Here is a 19,290-nt window from a genome sequence, read left to right on the forward strand (position 1 = left end):
TTCTAGCAAGAATGTGAATATTAAATGAGTTAATACACATAAAGCCCTTGGAATGGTCCTTGCACGTAGTGAACACTCAATACACAGCGGCTGTCATTGTTGCCATCCTATCATTCCCCTTTGCTGCATTATAGTTTCAGGGCGTTCTGTCTCTAGGACAGCCTGGCAAGATGGAGTTCTTCCTTTCCGCCAGGCACGCTGTTCCTGTGACTGCTGTTTTAACATTAGCATGTTATTTTCGCCCCTAGAAGCTCCTCCTGTTTCTCCAGCAAAGCTATCCTAGGCCTCCAGTTCCTCACCACATCTGAGTCTCTCCCCAGTAAACCATCTTTCACCTTCATACATATCCACATACGACTTAAATTTGTCCCAGCGGAGGGAGGGAGTGACCCCTTTCTCCTTTTTTATGCAATCTCACAACCTGAAATTGTGATGAGGCTACAATTTAAGTGTTTACCCAATTTAAGTGTTTACAATTTAACTGTTTACCCAAGAAATATCAGATTTAGCAGATTATAAATTATCTGCTTCTGAAGCAAGACCAGAAGGGATTAAAAGCAAAGACTTGAGAGGCAGTTGAACCTAGGTTCAAATCCAGGTTTCACATTTATGAGCTATGTGACTTTAGATCGAATAACAACTGAGTCTTGGTTTCCTCATCTATAAGATAGGAATACCTATCTTGCATGTTGTAAGGATTAAAGGTTATAAACTTCATAAAGTAGGTAATTTTTAACCCCTTGCCCAATTCCCACCCTCTCACCTTTCATAGTCTCCAATGTCTATTATTTCATTCTGTATGGTCATGTATACCTATTATTTACCTCCCACTTGTGAGTGAGAATATGCAATATTTGACTTTCTGTTTCTGAGTCATTTCACTTAGGATAATGGCTTCTAGTTCCATCCATGTTGCTGCAAAAGACATTATTTTATTCTTTTTATGGCTGAATAGTATGCCATGGTATGTATGTGTGTGTGTGTGTGTATATATATATATATATATATATATATATATATATATATATATATAACATTTTCTTTATCAAACCTTTGTTGATGGGTACTTGGATTGATTCCATGATTTTGCTATTGTGAATAATACTTCAGTAAATATACAATGCAGGTGTCTTTTTGATATAATAATTTCTTTCCTTTTGGGTATACACCCAGTCATGGGATTGCTGGTTTAAATGGTAGGTCTGTCCTAAGTTTTTGAGAAATCTCCATACTGTTTTCTATAAAGGTTGTACTAATTTACATTCCCACCAACAATGTATAATCATTCCCTTTTCTCCACAACCTCACCAACTTCTGTTGCTTTTAGACTTTTTAACAATAATCATTCTGACTGGTATAAGATGATACCTCATTGTGGTTTCAATTTGCACGTCTCTGGTGATTAGTGATGTTGAACATTTTTTCATATGTCTTTTGGCCACATCTATGACTTCTTTTGAAAAATGCCTGTTGATGTCCTTTGCCCACTTTTTAAAGGGGTTGTTTTTCTTCTTGAGCTGTTTGAATTCCTTACGGATTCTGGGTACTAGCCCTTTGTTGGATCCATAGTTTGCAAATATTTTTCCCATACTGTAGTCCATCTACTCTCTTGATTGTTTCTTTTTGCTGTGCAGAAGCCTTTTAATTTAATTAACTCTCATTTGTCTATTTTTGTTTTTGTTGCATTTGCTTTTGAGGACTTGCTAAAAAATTATTTGCCTTGGGCAATGTCCAGAAGAATATTTCCTGGGTTTTCTTCTAGGATTTTTATGGCTTCATGTCTTATGTTCATATCTTTACTTTATCTTATTATTATTATTATTAATCATTATTTTGGACATGGCATCTTGCTCTGTTACCCAGGCTGGAGTGCAGTGGCATGAACATGGCTCACTGCAGCCTCAACCTCCTGGACTCAAGCAATCCTCCCGCCTTCATCTCCTAAGTAGCTGGGACCACAGGCATGCACCACCACACTCAGCTAATTTTTTAAAAAAACTTTCTTAGAGACAGAGTCTCGCCATGTTGCCATGTTGCCTAGGCTGGTCTTCAACTCCTGGGCTCAAGCAAACCTCCTGCCTTGGCCTCTCAAAGTGCTGGGGTTATGGCCATGAGCCATCACTCCTGGCCCAAGTTCTTCTTTTTCTATGGTGAGAGGTATGGGTCCAGTTTTATTCTTCTGCATGTGGCTATGCAATTTTTCCAGCAACATTTGTTGAATAGGGTGTCATTTTCCCAGTATATATTTTTGATGACTTTGCCAAAGATCAGTTGGTTGTTAGGTATGTGGCTTTATTTCTGGGTTCCCTATTCTGTTCCATTGATCTATGTGTCTATTTTTATACCTGCAGCTAAATTTTAGTAGTAGATTGAGGTGGCTTCTCTGAAAATACACATGAGGTAGCAGTGACACCTCTGAGTGTCACCTCCTCTTAGATGGAGTTTAGCTTTATTGAGGGCAGACCTTAAACACTCTTTATGCCAAGTTTTATTAGCTTGGGTTAATTGTATGGCCGCGGTGGCTGGTGCGAAATTGACCAACCCTAAATATTAGTATAGCTTAGTTAAACTTTCGTTTATTATTAAAGATTTATCACTGCTGTTTCCCATGGGGGTGTGGTTGAGTAAGGTGTTTTGAGCTGCATTTGTGTGTGCTTGATATCTGCTGCTTTTGATCTGGGTGATCTAGAGGGCATTTTCACTGGGATCGAGATGCTTACGTGTGTAATCTTACTAAGAGCTGATAAAAAGGCCAGGACCAAACCTATCTGTTTATGGGGTTGTGCAGACCCATCTAGACATTTTCAGTGTTTTGCTTTGAATAGTTAAGCTGCATTAACTGTAAAAATGCTTAAGTATAAAATTAAAATATGAAAAAGAAACAAGTGGTCCCTGTCCATGAAAGTAACCTTGAGGGTCCTTCCTACTGACTTTAGCGGCAATGACGTTCTTATCACTGTTCTGTGCATTCAATAGAACAAGAAAAAGTTTAGGGTTACAGCACGATGGAAATGAACTCCCCTGACCCCTGAGAGTCAAGCGCTGTTTGGATTAGGATTTTAGCTATTTTTCCCCCATATTTTCTTTCATTTTCATTATGTTCTCTGGCATTACTATAGTCTGTATTACTGTGCTATTTCATATTCTCTCTTGTAATTTTTTTTCACTGTTGAAAGTAATAAATATTTATTGCAAACTTTAAGTGATATAGACATTTAAAATGAAAGCTTCCTTTTATCCTAATACAAAAAAGCATTGCCCCCCCTCCCAAACCTGCAAATGACTCAATGTATATGCTGGGAGTTTTTTTGTTGTTTTGTTTTCTGTTAATCTTTGTTTTTTGTTTTTTTTAATTTTATTATTATTATACTTTAAGTTTTAGGGTACGTGTGCACAATGTGCAGGTTTGTTACATATGTATACATGTGCCATGTTGGTGTGCTGCACCCATTAACTTGTTAAAAGATTAATTTTTATTACATCCTAACAAAACTAGCAGAGAGAAGTTTAAAAGAAAAATAGGTGTTCTGCAGGTCTCTACTTGACTATGTAGGAAAATTATAAATTATAAATACAAGGAGCAGAAATACCCTCCCCTGCTGAAATATCTTCTACATCTACAGGAACGTGACCCAAACAGGGGACATGGTTCTCCCATTCCCTTTGAGACAAATTTTAGTGATCAGCTTGAATGCTCACATGAGGAGAGTTTTAAATCTCCTAAAATGACTTCCACCCCAGGCTGCCCCAACCTCACACTCTGATATGCCACCATCTATGCCTAACATTTCTCACTTGAAATAATTCTGGCTAACTTAAACTGTAAAGTATTAAATCAAAGAACAAAGAGAGGCTCACAGACTCATGGGAAGGCCAGAGAATCAGACACAAAACCCACACAGGGGACAAAGGAAACTCATAAAGTCTCATGCCACATGAACAGTGTGGCTTGGTCACTGCCATTTCTGGGGACTATGCGCCATGGCTCATGCCGTGTCACTGAGCTGTGGCTGCACCATGACCACCATGAGCCCTAAACCGTCCAGGCTTCTCTGGGTCACTCACTCTGATATTAAACACCCATGGGAACATGCAGTTGACCTTCTACCTCACAGTTGATAATGGGAAGGGGATTCAGATGATGGAGAGCTGAAAAATGACAAATATTTACTTTCCTTCCTGTCCTTCTCTACCTGCTCACATTCTACCTTGAATTAAGTATGCAGCAAGCTTTCATTCTTTTCCAAAAAGAGTTTGTAGTCCCCACAGCATTATCAATCCCATTTTACAGATGGGAAAACCAGAGGATAAGTGACTATAGCAGGTCCTAGAGAGTATTTATCACTCCTAGATTTTTGCTCCATGTACAGGTTTTAAAACACCACCACTCACTATTGTTTTGTTTTGGTTGGGTTTTTGTTTTTGGTTTTTTTGTTGTTGTTTTTTTTTTCTTTTTTCTTTTTTTGCTGATGGAATATTTTTTTATTTTTCTAATGAAACCTTGCAAGAAACTGCAACATCTAAGGCAGATCAAAGCAGATCTGCTTGGGTTGAAGAAGGGTGAGGGAGAACAGAGCCCCATCTGCTTGGCCTCACACTCCTCATTTCACATACACAAAACACTCTCCACTGAGGGATGAAAATGCTACTGCCAGCCTCAGCCAGAGAGGCTGATCATTCCTGGCTCATTTTCTGTTACTACCCCTCTGGTTCTGGAGTTGGGGACAGGAAGTAGCTCTGAGTTCAAATAGAGTTAGCTGTGCATAACCAATTGTGTCCATGACCATGGTCCAGCTTTCTTAAAACAAGTTCCATAGAACACAAGTTAGTCCAGATATCAATAAATGATCATGTAAATGAGGCTGTGCATGGTGGCTCACGCCTGTAATCCCAGTGCTTTGGGAGGCTGAGGCGGGTGGATCACCTGAGGTCAGGAGTTCGAGACCAGCCTGGCCAACATGGGGAAACCCCGTCCTACTAAAAATACAAAAATTAGTGGGGCGTGGTGGCAGGCACCTGTAATTCCAGCTATGCAGGAGGCTTAGGTAGGAGAATTGCTTGAACCTGTGAGGCGGAGGTTGTGGCGAGCCAAGATCGTGCTACTGCACTCCAGCCTGGGCAACAAGAGCGAAACTAAAAAAAAAAAAAAAAAAAAAAAAAAATCAGGTAAGTGAGAATTTTTTTAAAAGTTTTGTTAATGTTGGATTTCTCACCTTGTCTAAAAATATAGAAAAAAATAGGTTTGTAATTCCCAATAAATTGAAAACATTTTTTACCTACAAAAAGGACTCTCCGAGAGTGTCATGACACTGCAAAGAGGCAGAATGATGTTTAGATTTTTCCAGATGTTTGACCAGAGAACTATTTTTCAAGTTCTATTTCTCAGAGGCAGCCTCTTCGATTTTTTTGGTTTGTTTTTGTTTTTAAACGCCTACCAATATCATTTGGCTATTTTTGGAGGCAGGATTAATTGGTTTGTACCCAGCAATTTTTTTTTTTTTTTACAAGTGTTCCTCTAAAGCTTGTAAATCCAAGAAGAAATGCTAAATTCACCCAGGAAAGTTAAACCCCTGAGTCCCTAATAGCTGAAGGATCTGGTTTATGCAACAGCATTTCTCTGTCAAGTAAGAGTACAGACCGTGTGGCTTAGAACTCAGAAAAATCCTAGGCCCAGATACTCTCAGAACAGTAACAACAGTAATTACAACTCTCTAAAAGGGGTCTATAAAGTTCAATTACAAAAGACAGTGAGGTGAAGGGATATTTGCTTTCAGACTCACTTTTTAAAAATCCTGGTGGCTGTATATTTACTCCTCAAGGAAAATGGAGATGTCTCCAAAGATCTGGTCCAAATGCAAAAAGTGACCAAAGTTTTGGAGAAGAAATAATTTAACTGGTTGGAAGGCATCAAGCTGCCCAGAGCAATCTCTTCCAGGTGGACAGCTGTGACTTACTGTTTTACTCTGTGGAAGTTAATGTGTAGCCTGATTTATATATACCTCGCAGTCCCCTGTTGCCTTTTTCTTCAAATGAAACCTGCTCAGCCTGGATTCTAATATCTTCCTCAACTGCATCTTTATCTCACCAATTCATTCTCAGCTTAGATAAATCACTGACCCAATGGCAGCTGCTGTGGGGTTTTTTTTGGTTCATTTTGTTTTGTTTTGTTTTCGTATAAAATTGGAGCAATCAGAACTTCTCTGTCACCTCTGAGGGCTGTGGTGAGAATCCATCATGTTGATCAGGGCCAAGGCCAGTCCATACTGCGTCTTTGTGTAAATTAGGTAAAGGCAGCCCTTCTGGAAGTATGTGGTGGTGTTGAAAACACACAGAAGAAGTGATGCTGGCAAAAAACAAAAAAAACAAAACAAACAAAAAAAAACTTTACATTAAAGGAACTATCAGAGATAGTTCACCTCATTGAAAGTACAAAGGACAAAGTGCTGGAAGCTGATCCAGACTTAGAAGTATGACAATTTGCAAAAAAGATGCTTGCTCCACATTATAAGTTGTACAATGAAAGATAGACCAGCATTATTCAAACTATTTCTGATAAGTTTTTTACAAAGAAATAAAACACTTTAATTCTCAACATTTCTATATTTTAAATTCAGAGTACTAAAGATTAATTTTACTGTTTTTTCTTTTCTTTCTTTTGCCAAGACGGCTAGAGTGCAGTGGTGCAATCTCAGCTCACTGCGACCTCTGCCTTCTGGGTTCAAGCAATTCTCCTGCCTCAGCCTCCCAGTTAGCTCAGATTACAGGTGTGCGCCACCATGCCCAGCTAACTTTTGTGTTTTTAGTAAAGACGGGGTTTCACCATGTTGGCAAGGCTGGTCTCAAACTCCTGACTTCGTGATCCACCCTCCTTGGCCTCCCAAAGTGCTGGAATTACAGGTGTGAGCCACCACATCCGGCCACTATTTTTTATTTTCTTATACATTTATAAACAACAGTAAGAGAGTTTAATGACAAAATAATTTTAAAGGTTACAGAACAATTGGATTTTCTCCACTGATTGTTAAGATCACTTTGCATGATTCTAGCTTTTGTGGTCATTTTTGCAGTCTCACACTATCATGCAAAGTGACAACTGCCCATACCTATATATACTCCATAGGAAAAAAGTTACTATTACAAATACACCAAAAAGTTAATATAGGAATTGGAATTACAGCTGGTTTTAATTTTCTTTTCTGAAATTTTCATATTTTCAAATGTTCAACAATTAGCACATGTTGCTTTTGTGATCAGAGAGGAAATTGTGATTTACAAAAAAGCTTGGTTTAAAATTCAGCTCCGTTGAGAGTTTTAGACCCCTTTGACTGGCTCTCTCTGTCCTCGGTTCAGAGTCCTTTGATCAAAATATGGTTAGGATGCCTTGTTGCTGAACTATAGCTCTGTAAAGGCATTTGGGTTATTGTGTGTGTTTTAAAAATTATCTGAACTAAACTAAAATTTCTCATGTATAGAAACTATGTATTTATATGTTATCCTTCCCATCCCTGGAGCCCTGTACAGTGTTTAAATAAGTAGTAGGTGCTCAATAAATATTCTAACCTATCTCTCAAAAACTTGCCAGCAGTTGCTGAAAAAATTACCCAAAGAGCATCAAGGAACACATTAGATGACATTTGAACACGATGTAATAAATTTCCTAAAATTACTTGTGTTCTACTCATTTAATTAAAAATTTAATTTCCCTTCTTGAAACAACAAATTATTGAGAATCTAGAGGCTCCTAAATCATAATGGTTACATTTTTTGGTTTCCATCGTAACTGTAATTCAGCCTTAGAGCCTTAACACATTTCTTTAGATTACAGCAAATAGGGTTAAATTTTTAATCTGTATGTACATATCAAAGCAAAGTTCTGATTTTTATAGAAGCCACAATTTCTATTTTTAAATGTTCATTTAAAATTAACAAAATATCTTACAAATGATTTTTTAAATATATGTCCTTTATGAAAAATATATGAAGTGCAATGAAAGACAAAACCTGTGCATTCCTCATTGTAGCACCTATTTTTAAGGCTTCCCTATCTGAGTCAGCTCAGTCTTTGATGTGGGAGGAAAGGGATATAGGCAGAGCTGATGGTTATGTGATGTTATTTTGTCACTCAGTTTAGTAAACAATGCCTTTTGTAGTTTTTACCTAAACCACCTTCTTATTTTTTATGGCATCCTGATGAGCTGCATTTCATTGCAGGGTCCTCGGTGTAACTGATGGGATGTTAACATATCTGCACCTGCAGAGGGAAGTCATGTGGGTGAGGAGAGTAGGCAAGGGACTCTACAACACTGCCCCAGCAAACAGCTCCAGATTTCCCTTCTGACAAAGAGAGGGTATTTGTAATGTAGCCTCTAATGCAGCCAAAGAAACATGCTGACTTTCTTCTTGGATTTTACATTCACCCTTTCCTGAAGAATGTGAATAAGTGGAAGCAAAGACAAATAAATCCTAATTTCAAAATATATCTAGAATTTTTAGCTCCCCTGTCACAGCTTTTAAAATAAAAACTTACTTGCCAGATTACTAAATTGTACCTGTGACAACAGACAAATGAATGTCAGCACAGCAAGCTGTGTCAGTACCAGCAGACAGTTGGCTGCTGCACGTATATTCCTGTGCCTCTGAATGGTCTTGCTTCACATCCTCTGCCCTCAGCCTTGTGAGACTGTAGTGAGCACATGACTGTGCCAGACAGGGGTGAACTTGTGCTTTCTAATGACGAATCCAGCTGTTTTGATTCTGTCTTCTCTGCTGGAGTTCGTGGGCTTCATTCTCAAGGAGAATAATCTAGGTAAACCCTGACTCCTGTTTCTGGATACCAGACTACTTTGATATAGTAAGTACAAAATTGAAGATGGCAATTTGAAATATGTTATGTGTATATATATATATACACGCATATATCTATATATATATACACACACACATATATATGTATATATATATGAACCACACCCCCAACTCTACAAAATTTTCATTTCTCCTTTCCAAGAATAGAATCCCCCTACTTTCTGAAGCAAAAGTAAGACCAAACGGCTTGGCATTTACAGATATACTCAGAGGGACAACAGAACAGGTTGTGTGAAATGGGAATGCCACAGTGAATTGCTGATGGAACCTAGATGAACTCACGACATTTCTTATACCCCCTCCAGAGATTTACTAAGAAATGAGTACATGTTTTGTTTGTTTGTTTTTGAGATGAAGTCTTGCTCTGTCACCCTGACTGGAGTGCAGTGGTGCGATCCCGGCTTACTGTAACCTCCACCTCCTGGGTTCAAGCAATTCTCCTGCCTCAGCCTCCCAAGTAACTGGGATTACAGGTGTGCACCACCACGCCCAGCTAATTTTTGTATTTTATTTTTATTTATTTATTTATTTGAGACGGAGTTTCACTCTTGTTGCCCAGGCTGGAGTGCAATGGTGCGATCTTGGCTCACGGCAACCTCTGCCTCCCAGGTTCAAGTGATACTCCTGCCTTAGCCTCCCCAGTAGCTGGGATTAGAGGCATGTGCCACCACGCCCGGCTAATTTTATATTTTTTGGTAGAGATGGGGTTTCTCCATGTTGGTCTGGCTGGTCTCGAACTCCCGACCTCAAGTGATCCACCCGCCTCGGCCTCCCAAAGTGCTGAGATTACAGGTGTGAGCCACCACGCCTGGCTAATTTTTGTATTTTAGTAGAGATGGGGTTTCATTATGTTGGTGAGGCTGGTCTAGAACTCTTGACCTTAGGCGATCCACCTGCCTTGGCCTCCCAAAGTGCTGGGATTACAGGCATGAGCCACCACACCCGGCCATGAGTACATGTGTTAACCCTTGTCCACCCCAGGGACCCAACTCCCCACTGTGCTTGGAAATGGGAAATAAAGCAGGAAGAGTCCCTGTTATTTACCGGTGGCAAGACTCTGGCCAGAATTGTTAAGCAAGAGCAAAATTGGCTGCTTTGGATATTCGTTCCTTCCTTTGGAGATGGTGCCTTCAGGAAAATTATCAGAACTTGCATAGAAGAGAAATAAAGAATGATGAGCTGTTGGGTTAACCCTGGATACTCAGCCTCAACGGAAGGGGTAGGGAGTCCTGGATTGTGCTAGACACCAAAGGAGGGAGCCTGTAGTTCTCATCCCGTTCTGTGCTAGGAGACCACATGGACCAATGAGCCAAAACTCTTGGAATAGGTGGACTAAGTAGATGCTTAAGCAATGTGATTTGAGAGCGACCCGTCTTGCCAAAGCTGCATCAGTCCCCTAACTCTGAGTGCCTGGAATTCTGACTTTCAGAGTACCACTTTTAGGCTAAGGCATTATTGACAGAAGATCCCTTTGAACTCAAATCTGTACCCTGGAAATATGATGTATTTTGTTATTAGATCCCATTTTCTCAGATTATTCTACAAAACACTTTAGCATTTCCTTAACAGAGTCTGGGAAACAGGATACTCTGAAATCAAGGAACACGGGACTGGTAAACTTTGATTATGTTGGAAAGGTAGAGACCAAAACGTACTTCCAGGGCAGACAGGGATATGAAAGTATTGTTAACAGTGTGAAGGCTCGTCTCTGGAGTGAGTGAAGTGTCAGAAAGAAAAAGAACATCTATAGGGGAGTACATAGGGTGAACCCTGACAACATGAAATCCAGCCACATCTGCCAAATCAAAGATGGCAAGGGGAAGCCCTTCTGTTTCATGGAAAAGCCAATTAATGAGGATGAATTGAAGATAATATTGCAGATCAATTACATGCTGTAAAATATAATGTACTAGCTTTTCCATATGGCTGTAGACTATGGTTCATTAAATTTTTCAGTAAACAACAGTTTGCCTTCCTTAGAGTCTCAGGCAATAATGAGTCTTCTCCATTCTGGTTTTATTTTAAAACTAAACTATTGTCAATAATTAATTAATGGTATTCTAATGTAAACAGAATATAAGTTTCACAATCTTGAATTTATTTTTCCTCTTCTTTAGGGTATGTAGGGTTTTACATATTTTGGTTTGTGCTTATGGAAAAATGTTTTACTTCTGCTGTTGAAATCATAGCCACCCGCTGTTTTCTATAGTTATGAAATATTATAAGTCTTGTCACTTGCAGAACTAATGTTCCCACTGAGATGCCTCTCTAGCCTTCTTGATTAAAAAGCAGCAACAGCAAAAGACACAGCCTGGGACTGAGTGACCTATTATTTTTGTGTCTCATTTGGTCACAGTAATTCTCAACCCATGCTTCACATCAGAATGAACTATGCAGTTTTTTGGAATTGTGGAATTTCCAAGAGGAGAGCCTGGTGTGTGTGTGTGTGTGTGTGTGTGTATGTGGGTATGTGTGAAATTCCACAGGAAATCTGATACGTAGCCAGAATCAAGCACCCTCACATTACTGATTTCAGGGAATATTGCACTGTGAACCGTGTAAGCCTGAGGTTGGGAGGTGATTTAAATTCTATTATAAGCTGATACTTACTATCTAAGACCCTGTCAAATGATCAGATCAAAATATTTTGTGTTCATTGCTCTCTCTGCCTGATTGTTTCTCTGATACTTACATGAAAATTAGAAAAAGTGTACTCCTTCGTAAGTTTACCCATGTGGCTGAGTGTCATCAATAATGACTTTGTGTAGCTTTATATATGGGAGGAAGTGTTTTGCATCCTGAGGGTGGTGGCCTGAGCTGTGGCTGAGTCTCAAGGCTCATGGTTAAGCAGTGACGCTTCTGTGGCCTGTGAATACCACTTGCAATGTGGACACATTGGTGGGTGAGAGTTACTCTGAGCAGAGCCCCACCACCTGGTTCAAAAGTTCATGGGCCCAGAAAGAGCAATGATAGTGTAGAGATTCAAGACAAAAGCTGTCTTTCACACAAGAGCATGCAGAGAAGCCATGCAATGACCAGCTCATCCAATGCAGACAGCACCCCGCATGTATACGTGGGGTCCTCAGATCTGCTGCTCTGTTGTTGCAAGTTTATACATCACACAGATGCCTCCCCACTTAGGAAAAACTGCATCGCATTTAACTAACACATGTAAATATTCATTTTATAAATATGCAGTTTTATAGGAGCCTGATTACAATGTGTGAAAGAGGGCATTTGCTCATGAAGCAATGTTACCTATGATGTGCATATTCATTCACACATTTTTTGTACCATGTGGTAAATACAGCAACAGACGTTATCTAATGTGTGCCACAGAATGCACTAGGTGATATGGGAGCTGGGAGATCATCACACATGCATTCTACCATAGAGAGCTTATCTTATGTTTAAAAAAATGAAATATATGCATACACAACTAGAATGCAGGGCAGAATATGGCACATGCCACACAGTACAATGGAAGTACTTCGCTATTTCAGCATAAGGAGATTGACCCTAGCTAAAGGCAATTAGGAGTCGCTCCCTGGAGGAGACAGCATCCGCCCTTCATTTTGAAGGCTATATAGGATTTGGACAATGCAGAGTTTAGGGGAGGGACCAGATGTGGAGGCTTTTCAGGCAAAAGGAACAGGAGTGAGCAGAGGCCTAAGATGGAGACCTAGAGCCTACAGCACGTTTGGCTGGAATGCAGAATGTGTAACGAGGAAAGGAAGCTCTGCCACCCTGTAGAAGGCCATCCTGGTCAATGACTCAGCCTCTCTGTGCCCCAGTTTTTCATCTGTAAATGGGGATAATGGTGCCTACTTGATAGGGCTGTGTGATGAATGAATGAGCTAATATATACAAACTACTTAAAACATTCCTTGGTGCATAGTAAGTGTTCTATAAATGTTCAATCGAAGTTATTAAAGAAGGGGGTAAAGAAATTCCAAGACCAGATGATCTCTAAGATGGTTCCAATTCCAAGGTCTAGCACTCAGGGCCACTGAGAGTTCTGACTGGTCTCTGAGGGTGGAGTGCAGCGCCCAAGGCTGCCGTGCCATTAAACCTGATGACAGTTTGGAGAAGTGTGGGAAGAGACTGAGGCCTGGAAACAAGGATGATTCAAAACAGATGCAGACGGCTGCCCCCCAACCATCCATTTTTGCTGTTAATATGAATATGGAATTTGAAGAAAAGGGCAAGAAGCCATTTTATGCTATTCCCTGATTTCTCCCCAGTGGAAAATTCCCTATTTTGAATTGCTTTCAACTGTCTTTTGTGTTTTCATTGACAATGAAATTATTTAAAAAGAATGAGAGAAAAACAGCTTTGCTCTAGAGAGGAGAAAAAATTAAAGAAAAATAATTTCTCCCCCTACCCCCCAAAAAACCAAACCAGAAATTAACATTATAATCTATAGTCACAGACACAGAAAGTGGTCCCAAGAGCCAAACCTCCTCCGTTCCCTTCCTGCAGAAGCACCCCAAGTGTGATTGAGAATAAATGAAGGGAGTTGTCAGGGTATGGGGTGAATATCAGTCTGACTGCTTATTGTTGCGTGTCATTGCCTTTCTTCTTTTTAAAATAATTTTAACTTTTATTTTAGATTCATGGGGTACATGTACAAGTTTGTTAAGTAGGTATATTGTGTGATGCTAAGGTTTGAGATATGAATGATCTCATCACCCAGGTAGTGAGCATAGTACCCAATAGGTAGTTTTTCAGCCCTTGTCTCCTTCCCTCTCTCCCCATTCTTGTGGTCTCCAGGGTCTACTGCTGCCATCTTTATGTCCATGAGTACCCAGTGTTTAGCTCCCACTTATCAGTGAGAACATGTGGTATTTGGTTTTCTATCTCTGGGTTACTTCACTTAGGTTGCATCCATGTTTCTCAAATAACATTATTTCATTATTCTTATGGCTGTGTAGTATTCCATGGTGTATATATAACACATTTTCTTTATCCAATCCACTGCTGATGGGCACCTAGGTTAATTCTGTCTTTGCTATTGTGAATAGTGCTGCACTGAACATACAAGTGCATGTGTCTTTTTGGTAAAATGATTTATTTTCTTTTGGATAAATACCCAGTAATGGTATTCCAGGGTCAAACGTAGCTCTGTTTTAAGTTCTTTAAGCAATCTCCAAACTGCTTTCCACAGTGGCTGGACTAATTTACATTCCCACCAGCAGTGTATAAGCATTAACTTTTCTCAGCAGCCTTGCCAGTATCTGTCTTTTTTTTTTTTTTTTTTTTTTAGTAATAGCCATTCTGACTGGTGTGAGGTGGTATTTCATTGTGGTTTTGCTTTGCATTTCTCTGATTATTATGATGTTGAGCATTTTTTCTATGTTTGTTGGCTGCTTATATGTCATCTGATCTTCAACAAAGTTGACAAAAATAAGCAATGGGAAAAGGACTTCTTATTCAATAAATGGTGCTGGGATAGCTAGCTATCCATATGCAGAAGAATGAAACTGATCCCCTCCCTTTCACCATATACAAAAATTAACTCAAGATGGATTAAAGATTTAAATGTAAGGCCACAAAGTATAAGAATTCCAGAAGAAAACTTAGGAAACACCATTCTGGGCATTGACCTTGGGAAAGAATTTATGACTAAGTTCTCAAAAGGAATTGCAACAAAAACAAAAATTGGCAAACAGGACCTAATTAAACTGAAGAACTTCTGCACAACAAAAGAAACAATCAACAGAGTAAACAGACAACCTATGAAATGGGAGAAAATATTTGCAAGCTATATATCCAGCAAAGGTCTAATATCTAGAATTCATGAGAAACCTAAACAATTGAACAAGCAAAAAGCAATTAACCTCATTAAAAAGTGGGCAAAAGACACAAACAGACTTCTCATTGCCTTTCTAAGGCAGGCACAGGTTTCCTTAGTTGTTCTGGCTCTTTTTTCTTCAAGCTTTGTAGCCAGGTTCTGAATGAATACCACCCCCCAGGTAAAATTCCTTGTTAAATGCTGAAACACATACCTTTGAGAACCTCTCACTTCTCTGTAAATGGTTCTTTTTGCATCTAGTGTGGCCTCTGAGTGTACCCATGGAGGCTCCTGGGTCCTCAGAGTCTGGACGGGGAGCCAGGAGTCCTGGCCTCTATTTCAGCTTCCGACGGCCAACCTGGGCTTCAACCACAGCACAGACTCCTGACTACTCCCACCCAAAAAGAGTTGTTGGAAGACTTGAAATCACAGATCTGAGAACTCCTGCACTTTGTAAATTCAAGATGACATTGTTACTGTTCTAATTTTTTTAAAATTACAGCACTCTCACTTTTTCTCCAAAAAAGGTATAAACAAGAAGATAGTTTGACTTGTTTACCTAAAGCTCTCCTTTGAGTTGCCAAGAGGAGTTAGTTACTTGAACACAGACAGAAATACGGTCGATAGCAAAATAAGATATGCTGAGCTCAGGAGCTTAATTTTTTTCCCTTCATTGAGTAACATTTCAGAAAAGCACCAGTAATTGGAACATAATTTATTTATCAACAGGAATTCAGAATACTCCCTTGCAGTTGATTTTGGAAATCCATGTGACCCTAGCAGAATGCTATAACCAAGGTGAGAAAGGCTAGAAACAGACGTAGAATTACAATTACCAAAGGGAGAAGAGTTCACTGTGAATATTTAACACACACTGGCATTTGGCCACTAAACTCTGGGTCTTCCTTCAAAGTTCCTGACATACCCATTTATAAAGGAGGTTAATAATCCCTTTGTACCTACACCCCCACAGTTACAGCTAAATAACAATTTTCATGATAAGCCTTTATTTTTCTGCAACTTAGAATTTAAGGCAGCAATTTCATCTACAATGTTTAAGCCCAGAATTTATTTTTGGCCTTTTCAAAAGAAAGTTGTACCCATTTAACTTCGCCTGGCAATATAAGAGAAAAATGTTTTTAAAAGTACAGATTTTAATTAACTAGGCAATTTGCCTTTCTCTGAACCATCAAACCCTGGCCATTGCCAAAGGCAGGAAGCCAGACTAAGCAGAACCATGGTTAGATACAGGGAGGCAATGTCAAGGGCTTGCAGCAAGCAGCAGTTGCCAATAGCCTGGGTTAGTAATATGCATATTATTTTAATATCCTATTAGCACTTGGCTTTGAAATGAAAATTGGATGACTAAAGACAAAGATTTTGGGGCAGCAATTTTTAGAACATAGAGGTAAGATGTGTTTTTCACCACTTGCTTTAAGAAGCACCCTGATGCCCAGATGTTGACCTTTAAGCTACCTCTCCTAGCTCTGGGGTTTCCTGGCATTTCATGGGCAGACCTGTCCCCCAGCATCCACTATGCTTTGAGTAGAGCTGAGCTCCAGCTTTTGAAGCCTCTGGTCAGGGTTGGATGAATGGCAAGCAAACACTGCCACAAGAGAGAACCTGCTGGCTGGCAGCCCCTGGGTCAAAGCTTGTTTTAGTTTCCCGAGACCACCTTTCTATGAGACCTCAGAGAAGGGTTTTACTGCCCCAGGGGTGTAGGATGTGATTTTTAGGAAAAAAGACTCTTGCAATTTCAAGTCTGGGTAACTTATCTTTCTTTGCCTACCTGGTGAGAGGATACCTTTGCAGGAAATGCTGTCACATCAACCCTCCATTGCCCTATTTCTCTTTGCCTGTCCAAGGGTTACCTTGGAATTAGTGGTGAAACTTCCAGGTTCAGTCATATGCTAAAGGACTCATGAATGCATTTTGTTTGGAGCTTTACAAATCTCTAGAAATTTAGTAAATGGCTCAAGAACTCCCTCTAAGCTCAAGTTGTTTAAATTTTATTTTTCTTTTTATCATTTATGCACAAGTAAAACCATGAAGTAGTGACTTCAACTGGATAAAAGGCTTAAGACCCTGAGGATATTGTGAAGCCATTATCCATGAGAGGAAGAAGGCAAGGTCCTATGTCTACCAACATACAGACAAATGTCCCTGACTGCCTAGGCTTGGTAACATTGAGCAATTATTTTTGTCCTTATCATAATTTAGTCATTTAATTTCTTTATCATTTTCTTGGCAGTTAATAGCCTCTGATTTGAATTTTTATTTTTTCTTGTACCACAGTTGTTCTGCCTCCCTGATTAGATTGTAAGCACCAGTAGATAAGTCATCTTAGCCTTCTTGGCAAGCCTTATAATACCAAAATCAACTTCCTAAATGAAGAGCTGGGTATCCAGCCAGTCAAAAATGTTTTCCCCAACATTCCGTTAGCCTCACTGGTACATGTTCTTTTAAATGGAAATTCTCAAAGGGAGAGTTGATCCCCACTAGTCACTCTTTAATGTGAATTAATTCAGTCAGATAATCAGATGCTCCAAGAAATAGAATTAAAGAAAATAGAAGTAATTTTTGAACTTATGGAACTCTGGGAGAGGGTGGCCAGCTTACTAGGAAAGGACTTTGGGGTAATCAGGAGTGTATGTCCGTGTATGTGTGTGTGTAAATCCAGGAGAAGGGAGGGTTGGAAAGAGAATTCTCACAATCCTATAACTTTGTGGCTAGAAACAGATGTAGGCTTATGTCTCTAAGGATGAATGGATGATTTGGAGCAAGAAAGGACCAGTCACTTGCTTTTGTATGGCACACAGACTAAAGGTAGTTTTCACATTTCTAAATGATTAGAAAATAATCAAAAGAAGAAGACTATTTTATGACACATGAAAATTATATGAGAATCACATTTCAGGGTCTATAAATAAAATTTTGTTGAAACATGGCCATGCTGATTCATTTATGGATTGTCTATGGCTGCTTTTGTGCTATGATGGCATAGCTGAGTAGTTTTGACAGAGACTGTATGGCCCAAAAAGCCTAAAATATTTACTACCTGCCCCTTTACAAGAAAAGCCTGTCAACTACTGATTTAGAGCAAAGTGTTTGTTTGTTTTTCACTTTCATGCATTTGGGTGAACAGTTTTTTAACACTTATAAAATATTTCTTCCCTTTCATAAAATATTAGAATATACAGAGATAATTACAGAGATGTTTATCCCAATATTATTAACATTTAAAGAAACAAAACTTCATGCTAACCATGTGGTACTGGTGAAATTATGGTATAGCTATACAATCGATTGCTGTGGAATAATTTATTGGTGCTATGGTCTAAATATTTGCATCACCTCAAAATTCAAGTGTTGAAATCCTAACTCCCAAGGTATTAGGAGATGGGGTTTTTAGGAAGTGATTAAGTCATGAGGGCTGAGCCCTCATGAATGAGATTAGTGCCCTTATAAAAGAGACTCCAGAGAGCCAGCCAGGTCTTCCACCACATGTGGATACAGCAAGAAGCTACCATCTACCAACCAGAACTCCAGCCCTCACCAGACACTGAATATGCCAGTACCTTGATATTGGACTTCCCAGCGCCCAGAACTATAGGAAAAAAATTTCTATGGTTTATAAGCCACATAGTTTATGATACTTTGTTATAACTGCCTGAATGGACTAAGACAAGTGACATAAAAACTATGTTTCCAGTTTTAACTCTTTATACAACATGAACCCATAAAAAATGTTTCAATCAAAAATATCATCAAAAAGCCATACCAACTTTCAGATATGTTGTATCTGAGTGGTGGATTGCAAGTGATTTTTTTTTTCTTCTTTTTGCTTCTCTGTATTTCTTGAATGGTTTACAGTGAACAAATACTACTTTTATAAAAAGGAAAAATACATAACAAAAAACTTTCCTTTGATACTAGAGATGGTTGGAAAAAATAGAACAAAATTATAATATGTTAGATATTTTTTCATCCTTCCCTAAGGTAAAAATATTCTCCTGGGAGACAGTGGAGCAAGGGCCTTGGCATCAAACTGCTCACTGGGGTTGAGAAACCAAGACTGCCAGTCACTAGTTACGTAACCTGGACTGAAGTGCTTACTATCTCTGAACCTCAGTTTTCCAAGTTCTCAAATAAGGAAAATAACATCCTCTTAGGGCTTCTTCTAGCATTAAATAAAATCATACATAGAAAACAACTAACTCACATGGTGACAGGCACATAAGCACTAAAAAAATGACTAATTTTCAACATATTTTATGTAGAATATTTGCCATACAATGTCCTGCCTTCCACGGTAATTTCTCTTGTGATACAAAAAAAAAAAAAAAAAAAAAGTCTGTAAGATGAAATACATGGAGTGAGGAGCAGAGGAAGGTGAGGGAGTGAGTATCACAGCAGTGAGGAGACAGATGCCAACTATCCTGAGCATAATGGAAAATGGAGCAGTTCAGAAGAGCCACTGGCTTTGTCATTTGGTCAGGAAGCTTTCATTACTACTTGCAATAGTGAGAGACCGCTAGATTGCTGGGTGGGGGCAGAATGTCTGCATGTGTGTGATGGTGCAGGTCTGGGAGGAAAATTTTTCCAACAGTTCACAGTATAGTTCCACAGTT

At 39.2% G+C, this 19,290-nt stretch overlaps 1 protein-coding gene and 1 long non-coding RNA gene across 4 annotated transcripts in view; one reads left to right on the forward strand and one right to left on the reverse strand.

Annotated features, from left to right (window-relative positions):
• Positions 1-19,290, forward strand: part of FRMD6 (FERM domain containing 6) — a 366,574-nt gene that overhangs the window by 220,599 nt on the left and 126,685 nt on the right. The gene's annotated exons all lie outside the window — the stretch shown is intronic.
• The window catches only part of LOC117975929 (uncharacterized), a 198,545-nt gene that overhangs the window by 132,192 nt on the left and 47,063 nt on the right, over positions 1-19,290 (reverse strand). The gene's annotated exons all lie outside the window — the stretch shown is intronic.

The sequence above is a fragment of the Pan paniscus genome, chromosome 15 (genome assembly GCF_029289425.2).
Source record: "Pan paniscus chromosome 15, NHGRI_mPanPan1-v2.0_pri, whole genome shotgun sequence".
NCBI classification, from domain to species: domain Eukaryota; kingdom Metazoa; phylum Chordata; class Mammalia; order Primates; family Hominidae; genus Pan; species Pan paniscus.